General features: G+C 37.5%; 1 long non-coding RNA gene across 6 annotated transcripts; it reads left to right on the forward strand.

Annotated features, from left to right (window-relative positions):
- The first annotated feature begins 3,272 nt into the window (after positions 1-3,272).
- Positions 3,273-6,544, forward strand: LOC110779327 (uncharacterized). Of its 6 annotated transcripts, none has more exons than XR_002531094.2 (6): positions 3,315-3,546; positions 3,654-3,753; positions 5,152-5,322; positions 5,392-5,600; positions 5,694-5,869; positions 6,084-6,544. It is a non-coding gene; the product is annotated as an uncharacterized lncRNA (long non-coding RNA). The 6 variants fall into 6 exon arrangements; XR_002531092.2 differs by having other exon boundaries at positions 3,317-3,546; positions 3,670-3,753; XR_002531095.2 differs by having other exon boundaries at positions 3,317-3,546; positions 3,670-3,753; positions 5,165-5,322.
- The last annotated feature ends 9,023 nt before the right edge of the window (positions 6,545-15,567 follow it).

Genomic DNA, 15,567 nt, shown 5'->3' on the forward strand with positions numbered 1-15,567 from the left:
TAGGAGTTGATTTCTAGTAAGTTGTGATTCGCACAGTGGTCCCCGTACTTAGGTATTCCAGGTACGTACAAGTCTAGGGCGACCACATTATTTGTCAAGGGACATTACGTGATTATTTATTGATGTGAATTATATTATGTGAACTTGGTGAATTCATAGTTGATTTGGTGGACAATCATGTGAATTATTATTATTGGAATTATTGATTTGTTGATTGAACAAGCATGTTGGGACTATTGTGAGTATGGATTTCATTGTCAATCATGTTGTTCAATATTTAAGCATGTATGGTTGTTTCACATGCAAGGGATGGATTATTTATTGTTATGCTATTGTACAGGATGTCTAGCATACTTTTGAGCCAATTATTCGTGCCTCGTTGCACTATTTATTTTACCACATGTGAAGGGTTCGCTCACGTAAGCCACCGCACATGTAGGGTTCAGTTGGGAATATTATATATGAAATGAATTAGGATTTGTCGTGCTAGGGCACAACCCTCATGTTAACAGGCATGATGTGGAATCTCACCTTTTGTGAGAAGGAACTTGGTAGTAAATTCACTACGTCTTGATTTATTGATCACAAGTCCTAAAGGATTAAAATGAGATTGTTTTTGTTGTCGTTTATTATATGTATGTATGTATGTATGTATGTATGTATGTATGTATGTATGTATGTATGTTTGTTTGTTGAGTCTCGAATTCGCCTTTAATAAAATATTAATAAACGTAAAGTGCAACCGGAACAAGCTTCAAAACTCTTGGAACGTATATTCGTATGAACAATGGGGGGAGACTTGCCGGAAAGCATGATATCCTACTAATGATACAAGACGTTGTTTCATTTAATTTATGCACTGGAATTCCGTCGGTATGGCCCGACACTCGGTATGGTCCGATATTCATTATATTATTTATTATGGTGGTTGGTGGGCTCCCAACACCCTTCCTTTATGGAATATTCTTTTGGTCCGTTCGAAGCTTATTCTACTTAAATTGCGAGTCAAGAGTCGAGTCAAGAGTCGAGTCTTGTATTCATGATTTGTTTGTTAATTATTAAATGGCTTTTGCATGTTGATTAGTACTTTAGTGAGTGATGCATGTTTATAGCTTTATTTCACTCTAGCCTTGTAAGTACTCAGCTTTTGCTGACTACGTGCTTTGTGTCTTTTGGTCATGGCCTTCGCCTTAATGACCCTATGGTGATCCATCATTTGTACTTGCATTGTTGAGGAGTAGATTAATTTAGCAGGTTGGTAGATCAAAGTACGATCGAAATCATGTAGCTTGGGATGGTTGAGAGAGTTGCATTCTTTTGTGCTTTGAAACTATTTTAAATTATACTTTAATCATGTTTTGAGTTTGTTGGATTTTTTAACACTTTGGTTTTTGGGCCGTTATGGTTCCAACTTGTAGGAGGCGTCAATAATTATTATTTATGTTGGTTTGAAAGTTAGTTAACATTTATTTCCGCTGCGTAATTCTGGTACTAGCCTTAACCGTTATCACGGTGGCGGTAATACTTTAGTAATTCCTTTATTTTAAGTTGGAAAATGGTTTTATAAAAGCAAGGAATTATTAGGGTGTTACAATTAGTGTATAATAATTTTAATGAAATTTACTTATGACAGATTTTCATCTCTTACAGTAAAGTTTCATAGGTCTGTCAGATACTAGTCTTCCCAAAGTAAGTATCTATGCAAATGATTGCGACATTGCCATGTCCACATAGTTCAAGAAACATAACTACTAGTCATCTTGCATTCTAGTCGTCTAGCGTTTTCTATGCATCCATTTTTATAGAAAACTCCGACCAGGGACCATTTTCAACTTTTGACATTCAAGTTCACTTGATAGACATTTCTTAGTCACGGGACTGGTCCTGAAAGTTTATCTTGAATATATCGTCAAATTGAAGGAACTCATCATTTAATAAACCACAAATTAAATGGAAAAATGAATTCTATTCATTAATGTGAATGGTTAACCATTAATGTTTTACAAAGTATTAAACTCTAAAACTTTAAAACATTAAATAAGGACATCAAAGCCATTCTCCAACATGCTTGATTCCCATAGTTGCAGTGTGCGAGTTGTGCTTTGCCTGCGACAAAGGTTTAGTTTAATGGATCTGAGATGTTGTCGTCAGTTCCAATCTTGCTTATCTCGACTTCTTTTCTTTCAACGAACTCTCGTAGAAGGTGAAATCTACGAAGTACATGCTTGACTCTCTGGTGGTGTCTAGGCTCCTTTGCCTGTGCAATAGCTCCATTATTATCACAATACAGAGTTATTGGTCCTTTAATGGAGGGGACTACACAAAGTTCACCTATGAACTTCCTTAGCCATATAGCTTCCTTTGCTGCTTCATGTGCAGCAATGTACTCCGCTTCAGTTGTAGAATCCGCAATGGTGCTTTGCTTAGCACTTTTCCAGCTTACTGCACCTCCGTTGAGGCAGAAGGCAAACCCAGACTGTGATCTGAACTCACCTTTGTCGGTTTGGAAACTTGCGTCCGTATAGCCTTTAACAATTAATTCATCATCTCCACCATAGACCAGGAAATCATCTTTGTGCCTTTTCAGGTACTTCAGAATGTTCTTGGCAGCAGTCCAATGTGCCTCTCCTGGGTCTGACTGGTATCTGCTCGTAGCACTGAGTGCATACGCAACATCCGGGCGTGTACATATCATAGCATACATTATTGAACCAATCAATGATGCATATGGAATCCCACTCATTCGTCTACCCTCATCTAGTGTTTTTGGGCACTGAGACTTGCTTAGAGTCATTCAATGAGACATGGGTAGGTAGCCTCGCTTGGAGTCTTCCATATTGAACCTTTCAAGTACCTTATTGATATAAGTGCTTTGACTGAGTCCAATCATCTTCTTAGATCTATCTCTGTAAATCTTGATGCCCAGTATGTACTGTGCTTCTCCTAGATCCTTCATCGAAAAACATTTCCCAAGTCAAATTTTGACAGAATTCAACATAGCAATGTCATTTCCGATAAGTAATATTTCGTCGACATATAATCACTACCTCAAAAAAGGCCAAAAGAATCACTAATAAGAGACCTCTTTTGTAAAATAAAAGGTTTCTTAATAAAAGAAACCTATTATTTTAGAAAAGAGGTTTCTTTAATAAGTTTGTAAGAGACCACTTTTAAGAAAAGAGGTCTCCTTTTATACATTAAATATTTTGCAATACATAAGAAACCTCTTTTTTGTTTAAAAGGTTTCTTTATTTTTAAAAAAATAATAATAAAAAATTAAATCAAAACCTCCCTTTTTAACCGGTTATTTCCCAATTAAAAAAATTTAAAGAAAGAAATAATTCACTGATTTCAATTAATTTAAACTTTTCTCTAAATCTTTCTTCTTAACCACGAAAACCCTAACTATTTTCCCATAACTTCCCTTTACAATCTTCATCAACCAACCTCTATCCTCTGCCAATTAACCATCGTCGAGCTCTCACCATCTTCAATTTTCCACCATGAATCCGCAAAGCGCTCTTGTCATTGAACTCGTGGGAGCAGGTAATTAAATTATTGATTTCAAATTTTCCTTAATTTGGTCAAAATTTGATTTATTTTGATTGTGATGCTTGCGAAATTAGAGAAATTAGCTGAAATTTGAATGATAGTATTGTGTAATTTCAGCTCGAGATATGGTTTTTGGATATCAGGGAAAAGTTCTAATAGCTTGGGATGTCAGGGATAAGTTCCAATTGTTTGGGATATCAGGTATATGTTCTATTGTTTCGGGGCTTCAATGATTCATGATTCCAATGAAGATATATTCATATGTTATCTTTTGGTTCTGAAGTAAGATGTGGTAGATACACATGGTTTTGGATCAATAGTAATTGGTTTTTGGACTTTCTACTATATTTTATGTTATCGGATACAGAGGTAAAGAGATGCGGTGTTTTGTCTTGTGTATGTTAATGAGAGTGGTGGTACTAAGATTTGTCCCTTTTGAAAGAGGGAAGAATTGCTATCTGTCTCCCATATTTACACATCTTTTACTCCTAGATTATGCCATCAGTTAGAGTTTTTAATGGCATTTGGTTTTGGCACAGAGTATCATTCTTCAAGTATTATGTTGGTCTAATGGTTTTTCTGTAATCAGGGGCTGTATTGTTCTTTTTGTTACATTTATGTTGTAGTGACAGGGGCTTCTGCTAATACACAATACTATTTACACGTACACAATAGGGAGACATAGGTCTGGTGTATGAGGGAGTTTCCGATTTTCTTTTTCTCTGATGATCTAATATGAATCACCTGATATAGATTTATGAACATGCCTCAGGTCGTGTATAGGTTTATGATAAAGGTTGTTATGTGATGTTTTGTATTGCACTGCTCTTAGATTTTTAGTTTGATATCTTCTATGAGTTTTAGGATGTGATCGATTTTTCCCTCATGATCTCTTCGTCAATGTTCGGAGTGATCTCGGTTCGTCTTCGTTTGCCTTGTTGCTGTTTTGCCTTGTTGTTGATCCAAGGATTTTAGTTTGTTGCTACTACAATTACAGTTGCTTATACTCTTAGTGTAGAATATAAATGTATAGTACTTTATTGCTGTTGCACGTAATGAACAAGATGAGTCAAGCACTACAGTTTGAGCTTAGCTTGTTCACTTGCCGAGCTTGAGATTCTTGTTTGTGTTTTATTTTCTTAACGAGTGACTCTTGACCTAGCTTGTTTTCTGGGGATGGTTCGAAGATTTTCCTGCTCCAAATGACATATAGATTTTAGGAAGAGAGGGTAGATTCTGAAAGAGAATACTTGGTTCTTTGCAATATGTTTATAGGTGTGTATTGTCTTTTAATTTTAGATGTGCATCATTTGGTTTTATGAAGGTTTTTTGAAGTTGGTTGATAAGATAGGCTTAGTTTGAAGTTGTTTGAAAAGATGGTGCATTATCTTTCCCCTTACCAAAGCTGCCTAATTTATCAAATATCCTATCAAAATATAAATTTAGAAACTAAGCTATCTTTCCCCATGCCAAAGCTAGCTAATTTATTCTCTGGGGCTAAGCTGTATATTTGAAGGAATTAATTTTGGTGCTACGTTTCGCAGTTGGAGGATAAATTCCTCACATGCTTTCAAAATTTCTAATTGACTTTCCTCACAGAGGTTTCTTACAGGTCAACTTTTGCAAAAACATCACCAACACAAAACCAGTGATCAATGGAGCAACTCACTTGAACAATCCTTGTAGCAGACTGAGTTCTATAACCAACAGAACACCAACCACATAACTGACTGCAACATAAAACAAGCACTAAACAAGAAGAATACTTTTGTATGTGTACGACTTTAGAGAGTCTCTTATTTCTGTGTGATCCAATTTAATTACTTTTACCCTTTTCAGGTGCTTGGCATGCAAAGAAGTTTCTATAAGGACGTGAAATAAAATGGTAAAGCATGCTAATGAATGCTATCTGGACTATACATACTATAGTTACTGTAATGAAGTGGAGAGTGCTCAGCTCCTTGTTCTACTGTGTCTACAAAATCGTAGCTGTGAAGTTTAAATGTCAAGATTATTAGCCTGCCGATGCTGTTGATGTTTGCCAAAAGGTGAATAATTATAGATGGACCATTTAGTTAGTACTGTGTTGGTCTTCCGAGTAACTGGCTGATCTTTTTTTTTTTATGTAAATTCTTTGTCAGGCTCTGGTGGAGAAGTTGAAGCAGTTTGTATTCTTGATTGTGAATAGGCCAGCTGGTTCCAGTTAACAATCCGTAAGCTATATCTACTTCAATGCAACCAACCTTTAAACAACATGTCCACTATTCTAGTCTGAAGCTGGAATTACAGCATGACGCTCTTTCGATTATAGATCAAGGTAATATAACTATGTAATTCTTTGAAAGGGATGGGGGGTGAGCTGGTGAGGAGTGTTTTTGTATATGCGTAGTTCTAAATAGTCGTGTATCTCTATATACCATTATCGTAAGACAAAGATTGGTGTTTCAGAATCCAGTGATATTGGAAACTGGATGAAATTCCCACTAACAGGTAATAGCTTTGGACTAGTTCTGAATGTTTTCACTTTTCAGGGATCATATGAATATTGCAAGAACTCCTATTGGTTAAAGGAACTGCTATTCTAGGAAATCTGGCAGTCCATGCTTCTCGATTGACAAAAAGGCTCTGGTATAACTGTCTTCAGAAAGTGATGGAGATATGAATGCATTTCTTCATGTTAATCTTGTTCTGATGCAACTTTGTAGACGATTCTTCATGAAATATCTCGTAAATCTTAGACAATGCAGATGCAGCATCTCGACTTGACAGTATCAGTCTCCTTAGATTGTTTCCAAGATTTCTCAGACTGCTTTGGAGGAGATAATAGGGAAGAACTGTGAAAAACCATCGCCATTTCTCATAGTAATAGTTTTTTTTGTTATTGTTTTTTAATTCACAACTCTTCATGGTTGATTTATTTACATGTCTTCTTGGTTGTTAACATTTGTATAATATTTTTTCGAATTAATGAAAGATTTGGATTGTGTTGGTATTATAAGTAAGTTAAACTTTTGTAAAATAATAACAATACCATTAGGCGGCAAAAAAAAAAGTTGCTACAGGACTCGAACCCGAAATATAGGGTTGTACGTATGGTACAATGCAGTGTCAAAAAATAAAATTGTAATTACACTGCAATATATATTTAGCGCCAAACAAATTCAATGCCAAAAAAAAAATACTAAGAAACCTCTTTTCTGAAAAAGTGGTTTTGTAGGTTAATTAATTATTTATGCCCAGCAAAATATAAGAGACCTCTTTTCTGGAAATTTGGTTCCTTAAATAAAATTAAAGAGACCACTTTTCGGTTGGAGGTGGTCTTTTTTATTTTATAAAGAAACCTCTGTTCTGGAATAAGTGGTTCCTTATGTAGGGTAATTAAATAATAAATTTAATATATAAATGACCACCTTTCTAGGGCAGGTGGTTTCTTATTTGTAACAAAGAAACTATCCCATAAAAGTGGTTTCTTAACCTAAGAGACCTGTGATTCTGAGACCACCTCTCATAAGGTTTCTTATGTGTTTTTTAGGTGGTTTCTTTTGGGTTTTTTGAGGTAGTGAATACTAGAAAAGCAATTTTGCTCCCACTGACCTTCTTGTATACACAAGATTCGTCTGCGTTCTTGATGAAACCAAAGTCACTGACTGCTTCATCAAAACGTATATTCCAGCTCCTTGATGCTTGCTTCAATCCGTAGATTGATTTCTTAAGCTTGCATACCTTTTTAGCATTCTTTGGATCCTCAAAACCCTCAGGTTGTGTCACAAACACAGTTTCTGTTAAAACGCCATTTAAGAAAGCGGTTTTGACATCCATCTGCCATATTTCGTAATCGTAATATGCAGCGATTGCTAACATTATCCGAATAGACTTAGCATTGCAACTGGTAAAAAAGTTTCATCGTAATCCACACCGTGGACTTGCCTGTAACCTTTTGCAACCAATCTAGCTTTGAAAACTTCAAGTTTCCCATCCTCGTCCTTTTTCAGTTTGAAAACCCATTTGCTTCCTATGGCTTGGTAGCCATCTGGCAAATCGACCAAATCCCAAACTTGGTTTTCAGACATGGAGTCTAATTCAGATTGCATGGCTTCTTGCCATTGCTTGGAGATAGGGCTCGTCATAGCTTGTTTGTAAGTCGCAGATTCATCACTTTCAAGTAATAGAACTTCATAGCTCTCGTTCGTCAAAATACCTAAGTACCTTTCCGGTTGAGATCTATATCTCTGCGGTCTATGCGGGGTTACATTTCTACATGGTTTCTTGATTCTCACCAGATACTTCTAAAGATCTCTGAGTTTCATCCTGAATGTCATCTTAAGCATTCTCTAGAGTTTGTTGTTCGACTCGAATTTCTTCGAGGTCTACTTTTCTCCCACTTGTCATTTTGGAAATGTGATCTCTTTCCAAAAAGATATCATCTCGAGCAACAAACACCTTGTTCTCAGATGTATTTGAAGGAAATAATGCCCTTGGTCCAAGTATGCATTCTATGTTAAGTCTAATAAATGCGGTTCAGTATTAATTAACAAGTTAATAATTCAGTGAGATCAAGTGAGCTGAATGCCTAGCTAGAGGCCGCTTCAGTTCAAGTGGAATTAATGATATTAATCCACAGCTTACTCTTGACTGAACCCGTAGGGTCACACAAATAGTACGTAAACGGATCAAGTATTTAATGGCATTAAATACTCCATCTATGAATATTCGGAACCGACGGATCTTGGTTTCAGTGGGAGCTAAGATCGTCACAGGCAAGAAATGAATACTCCGGAAACGATGATATTGCCGGAAACGGAAATATGGATCGTATCGGAAATATGAATATTATCCAAGTCGTAGATGTTGCCGGAAACGGAAACATGGTACGTATCGGAAAATATTATTGGAAATGGAAATATTACCAGAATCGGAAATATTGCCGGAAACGGAAATATTGTCAGAATCGGAAATATTACCGGAATCGGAAAATAATTCCGGAAACGGAAATATTAAATATTTGTTCGAAACGGAAATTAATTCCGGAATCGGAAATATTAAATATTGTTCGTATCGGAAATAAATTCCGGAACTGGAAATTTAATCGGAAGCGTATCGTACGAATTAGCATCGGACGAGGCCTGCCGGACGAAGGCCCAGCACGAAGCCGGGCCATCGCCCAGCAAGCATGCGCGCCACAAGCCCAGCCAAGGCAGCGCCCAGGCCTACCGCAAGGCAGGCCCAGCGCGCGCCAAGGCCACGGATGCGTGGGCCGCGCTGCGTGGGCTGCTGCTCGCACGCGCATGGGCAGCCCTTGTGGCTGCCGTGTGTGTGTGAGTTTGTGCTCATGCGTGATTCCTAAATCTACAAGAGTTAGAGTATGACTAAATTCCTATTCCTAATTGGATAAATTAATTAAATAGAATTCATGTAGGATTCTAATTTCAATTAATTCGTATCCTACTAGGATTACGATTCCTTTTCCATAACTCTATAAATAAAGGCCTAGGGGTCATTATTTATATACAAGTTTTAAGTATTCAAAACTAAGATTTTTTAAGCAGAAAAATCAGCCAATATTCTTGCCTACCTAACCGAAAATATTAGAACCTTAAGGGCGATTCTAGTTGGTCAATCTTAAGGCGGATCCGGACGTGCTGTGGACTATCTACGGAGGGACGACACTTGGAGTCCTAAAGACTTGTTCTTGTTCGGTTCGGGCGCAGCTAGGGAAGGCACGCAACAAAGAGTATGCATCTAAACTATGCTAAATGATTATGTGTAAATAATATGTTTCCTGGCTTTATGGTTTTTCCGCATGATTTATGAACTGTCATATGAATCATAACCTAACAGTGGTATCACGAGCCCCTTATTATTTTCATAATCTAAATTGCATGAACATGGTTAAATATTACAAATTTGCAAGAATTAAAAGGGGTGATTAATTTTCGTAATTGTTAATTAATTGCAAATTGCGTTTATTTAATTATACGTACGCAGTTTTTCGGCAGTTTCTTCGTTACTCATCCAAATCGAGTGATTTTTGTGTCAATTCCGCATGTAAAAGGCATTCTAAAATTTTGACAAAAAAAGTATTTTTCTGCCGAACCCAGAATTCTCAAATTCGAAGCCTAACTATGACTTTTCGAAGGTTTTAGTTTTTCGAATGCAAAATTTCGTAAATTTAAGATGTTAAATTAAATATTTGCGATTCTTGTTGATAAATCTTGAATTTTTGATTGACCTACTGCATATGTTTAACAAGTTTGAATGCCTAGTCTTGTTAATTATGCAATCTAATTTGTAATTATGATTAATTTGTTGAAAATTAGAATAATTTAGAATTAATTTGATTTTCATAATTAATTGTAATTTAATTAGAAACCTATGATTAAAAACCACCATAAAAATTGTAAATTTACGATAAATTTTAAATTTTTATGACCTAGACTTGAATCCATAACAATCGGAAATCAATTGGATAATAAATTTTCGATTTTTTCGCCCTAAAATTATGAAATTAATATTATTTATTAATTTGTCATTAATTTTAAATATAAATTTTAAATTTTTATGCGATTCGTTCATAAAACTTGCACGCACGAAGCAATGGACGCTTCGTGTTACCCTTAAGGGGTGTTGTATAATGCGGGCATGCGACGACGAGCAAGGGAGCTCGTCGCCCGTGCGGCACGAATGCAATGAGCAAGGGCGTAGTGCACGAGCACAAGGCAGCAGCCCTGCCTTGTGTCGTGTGCCACGAGCAATGAACGAATGGGCATGGGCGAAGGGCGAGCCAAGGCAGTCGCGTGTGGGCAGCAAGCGAGCTGCGCCACAACGCGCGCTGCCTCGCACAAGAGCGCGCAGCCTCGCGCGCAGCGAGCGCAAGCTCGCGTGCCACGAGCGCTGCGCCCAGCATTACTCGCGCGCACAGCGAGCGATGTCGCGCGCCCAGCGAGCGATGTCGCGCGCCCAGCGAGCGATGTCGCGCGCCCAGCGAGCGATGGCTCGCGCGCCCAGCGAGCGATGGCTCGCGCGCCCAGCGAGCGATGTCGCGCGCCCAGCGAGCGATGTAGCGCGCGCGCACTGCGAGCGATAGCTCGCGTGCGATGAGCGCTGGCGCGCGCAGCGAGCACCAATGCGTGCGGAGGCTTGCGATAGGGAAGCAGCAGCTATGCGACGAGCGCATGGGCTGCGCGCACATGGCCAGCAATGGCTGTGTGCGTACGGTCCATGGGCGTGCAACGCGTAGGATGTTTGCGTTACGATTAGATCGTTTTGAATGTTTAATTTGAAAATTTCAGTTCACGTAATTTTAATTAATTTTAAAATTAATAAATTATTTTCTTGGATTTTAATTTTGAATATTATAATTATAATAAATGTTATTTATTCTAATTATTTTACTAAAATTAAAATCATGAATTAATTTAAATACGACTGAAATTAAATTAAATTTTTGGATTCAATTATAAATTGATATGAGCTTTAAATTTTAATTAAATTTGTATGTTTCCGGTTAGACTAGAAATACATTTTTATGTTTAAAATTGGTAAAGCATATGAATTTATTGGTTTAAGTGGGAGCGCTTTTTAGTCATAAACTCTTGATTAGGTCTACAAATCCTTAAGGTTAAAACAACTTGATTAGAATTAATAAGGACTGAATAATTGGTAGATTATTGGTGCCCTTGATTAATTGCTGCAAATGTTTACGTGATGCATAATGTGTTTTACTAACCAGCTATGTGGGCCATTCATGATAATGAATGGGTGAATGGTATATATTGTATATGTACTGTTTTGCAGGTTATGAAGTGACTAGTATGGCCCAAATAGGATAGAAAATATGGTCTGCGTACCATTAATTTGAATGTAATTGGTCTAAAGTACCAAAGTTATTTTTCAATTCAAATATGGTCTGCGAACCATCAAATAGTTGTAATTAGTTATAGCTTATCCTATTTGAAGAAAATGGTGCCTCCCACGGAGATTTTCAAGACGGACTTTGAAGTCAAAGCTTCAAGATGAAGTCGGGCCATACTAGATCACAAATATCTTATGCATGTTTTAAGTTATTTATTGCTTTAAATATGTCTTAAAATGCATGAGATCAAAAGCTTGATTATGTTGCATGATTAAGGATTTTAGTTCACTTAAAATCTAACCAACATAGTAAGAGCCTTAAGTTCCAAACTTAAAAATTGAGTTAAAAGGTGCCATGCCAAAATATACACTTTCTTGGATATCCTTTACATCAATCTAGTAATAGTTTTCGCTCAGCGAGGTGTTACTTATTGGTCCTAAAGGGGCAAGGTACACAAATAATTGTGAGTACATGTTAGTTTTGGTGAAACTCAACGATATAAGTAAGGAGTCCTTTTATGTCGTGGCAAATTCGATAGGTTTACCTAATAAGTTCTTAGACGTACCTATCAACCAAGAATAGTTTCTAGACTATTAGCAAAAGGCTTTTGCTTACCTAAGATGTTCTAGAATTAAGTCGACAAACTGTGCTTAGTTCTTCAATGATTTTAGGATCTTGGAATCATTTTATTCACACCTGCCGGAACACATAACTTGAATAAAATGCTTAATAAACATTGAATTATGCATGTATGCTAGAATTTAAGTTTATTAAGAGAAACTGTGAATGGTTATTTATTTGTTTATTCTTTTCAATTGTAGTATTAATATGGCAAACAACAATCAAAACATCATCATGGGTTCTGAGCTTATGGTCAAGCTGAACCTGACAAATTTTCTTGAATGGGAAGCTAAGCTAGTTGAAATAGTCAAACTCAATGGGCTTGAGTATGTACTGTCACATCCCATGCCAAGCTACTATGCCAGAGACATGACCCCTGAGAGATTTTACGCTTGGGATGCGGATCTCAAAAAGGTTATGAGTCTCATGCTGAACAATATCCCTGATGATTGGGCTAAAAGGTTTGTAGCCTATGAACCTTTTACGCTCATCAAGAATCTGAGGGATATCTGTCGTGGAAATACGGAGGACAGGGACCTGAACGTCCATGAGTTGATTGAATCAATGTCTGGTCTAAAGGTTAGTTCTCCCAACAGGTGTTATAGGATGGAGGTCCAAGAAACACATGTTCAGCTCCTTCGCACTAAACAGAGGGTAGGCATCCCACTGAGGTTCCATGTGGATCTTATGTGTTCATATTTTGATCGCCTAAGTCTACTAGGAACACCAATAAGCGAAAGGATGGCAGTCTCTGTCTTGCTCAATTCACTACACAGTGGGTTTGGTCGCTTCAAGCAACTATACCTAAGTGAACCAAGAGAAGAAACAGTTGCAGAATTTATTCACCTTGTCAGAAAGGCTGAAATAGTACTGGACTGTGAAGCCAAAGATTTACTCAAGGCTAGAAAGAGACCATTCAAGAAAGGTGGAAAGTCCAAGGGCAATGCTAAATCAAAGCAGGACAAGTCCACATCAAGCTGTCTTTATTGTGATGGAATAGGCCATTACAAAAGAGAATGTCCAAAGCTAAAGGAAGATCAGAAGAGCGGAACAGTCGTTCCATCTTCAGGTATTTTCGTTATAGACTGTATACTTGCTAATTCAACTTCTTGGGTATTAGATACAGGTTGTGGCTCACACTTATGTTCCAATCCACAGGGACTAAGAAGAAGTAGAAAGTTAAGCAAGGGTGAAGTCGACCTACGAGTGGGAAATGGAGCACGGATTGCTGCATTAGCTGTAGGAACTTACTATTTGTCGTTGCCCTCCGGGCTAGTTTTGGAACTGGAAGAATGTTTCCATGTTCCAAGTCTTACTAAAAACATCATTTCAGTTTCTTGCTTAGATGCTAAGGGATTTTCTTTTATAATAAAAGACAATAGTTGTTCGTTTTATTTTAAAGAGATGTTTTATGGATCTGCTAGATTAGTCAATGGACTTTATTTATTAGATCACGACAAACAAGTATATAACATAAATACCAAAAAGGCCAAAAAGAATGATTCAGATCTCACCTATCTGTGGCATTGTCGATTAGGCCATATAAACTTAAAACGCTTAGAAAGACTTCAAAGGGAAGGAATTCTAGAACCATTTAACTTAGAGGATTATGGTAAATGCGAATCATGTTTACTTGGCAAAATGACAAAGCAACCTTTCTCTAAAGTTGGAGAAAGAGCAAATGAACTATTGGGTTTAATCCATACAGATGTATGTGGACCAATGAGTACAAATGCTAGAGGTGGTTTCAGCTACTTTATCACTTTCACTGATGACTTCAGTAGGTATGGTTATGTCTACCTAATGAAGCATAAGTCTGAATCCTTTGACAAATTCAAGGAATTTCAGAGTGAAGTAGAGAATCAATTAGGCAAGAAGATTAAGGCACTGCGGTCTGATAGAGGCGGTGAATATCTGAGCTATGAATTTGATGACCATCTGAAAGAATGTGGAATTCTATCAGAATTGACTCCTCCTGGAACACCACAATGGAACGGTGTGTCAGAACGGAGGAACAGAACCTTGCTAGACATGGTCAGGTCAATGATGGGTCAGGCCGAACTTCCATTAGAATTTTGGGGACATGCACTAAATACAGCTGCACTCACTATAAATAGAGCTCCGTCTAAAGCTGTCGAAAAGACTCCATACGAATTATGGTTTGGAAAGCCTCCAAATGTGTCTTTTCTTAAGATTTGGGGATGTGAAGTATACGTCAAACGATTAATTTCAGACAAACTTCATCCAAAATCTGACAAATGTATCCTTGTGGGCTATCCAAAGGAAACAAAGGGGTATTACTTCTACAATACATCTGAGAACAAAGTGTTTGTTGCTCGAGATGGTGTCTTTTTGGAGAAGGATCACATTTCCAAAATGACAAGTGGGAGAAAAGTAGACCTCGAAGAAATTCGAGTCGAACAACAAACTCTAGAGAATGCTCAAGATGACATTCAAGATGAAACTCAGAGATCTTTAGAAGAATCTGGTGAGAATCATGGTCAATCTAGAAATGTTACCCCGCGTAGATCGCAAAGATATAGATCTCAACCGGAAAGGTACTTGGGTATTTTGACGAACGAGAGCTATGACGTTCTATTACTTGAAAGTGATGAACCTGCGACTTACAAGCAAGCTATGACGAGCCCTATCTCCAAGCAATGGCAAGAAGCCATGCAATCTGAATTAGACTCCATGTCTGAAAACCAAGTATGGGATTTGGTCGATTTGCCAGATGGCTACCAAGCCATTGGAAGCAAATGGGTTTTCAAACTGAAAAAGGACAAGGATGGGAAACTTGAAGTTTTCAAAGCTAGATTGGTTGCAAAAGGTTACAGGCAAGTCCACGGTGTGGATTACGATGAAACCTTTTCACCAGTTGCAATGCTAAAGTCTATTCGAATAATGTTAGCAATCGCTGCATATTACGATTACGAAATATGGCAGATGGATGTCAAAACTGCTTTCTTAAACGGCGTTTTAACAGAAACTGTGTTTATGACACAGCCTGAAGGTTTTGAGGATCCAAAGAATGCTAAAAAGGTATGCAAGCTAAAGAAGTCAATCTACGGATTGAAGCAGGCATCCAGGAGCTGGAATATACGTTTTGATGAAGCAGTCAGTGACTTTGGTTTCATCAAGAACGCGGACGAATCTTGTGTATACAAGAAGGTCAGTGGGAGCAAAATTGCTTTCCTAGTATTATATGTCGACGACATATTGCTTATCGGAAATGACATTCCTATGTTGAACTCTGTCAAGATTTGGCTTGGGAAATGTTTTTCGATGAAGGATCTAGGAGAAGCACAGTACATATTGGGCATCAAGATTTACAGAGATAGATCTAAAAAGATGATTGGACTTAGTCAAAGCACTTATATCAATAAGGTGCTTGATAGGTTCAAGATGGCGGACTCCAAGCAAGGCTACCTACCCATGTCTCATGGAATGACTCTAAGCAAGACTCAGTGCCCAAAAACACTTGATGAGCGTAGACGAATGAATGGGATTCCATATGCATCATTGATTGGTTCAATAATGTA

The sequence above is a fragment of the Spinacia oleracea genome, chromosome 4 (assembly GCF_020520425.1).
Source record: "Spinacia oleracea cultivar Varoflay chromosome 4, BTI_SOV_V1, whole genome shotgun sequence".
Taxonomy (NCBI): domain Eukaryota; kingdom Viridiplantae; phylum Streptophyta; class Magnoliopsida; order Caryophyllales; family Amaranthaceae; genus Spinacia; species Spinacia oleracea.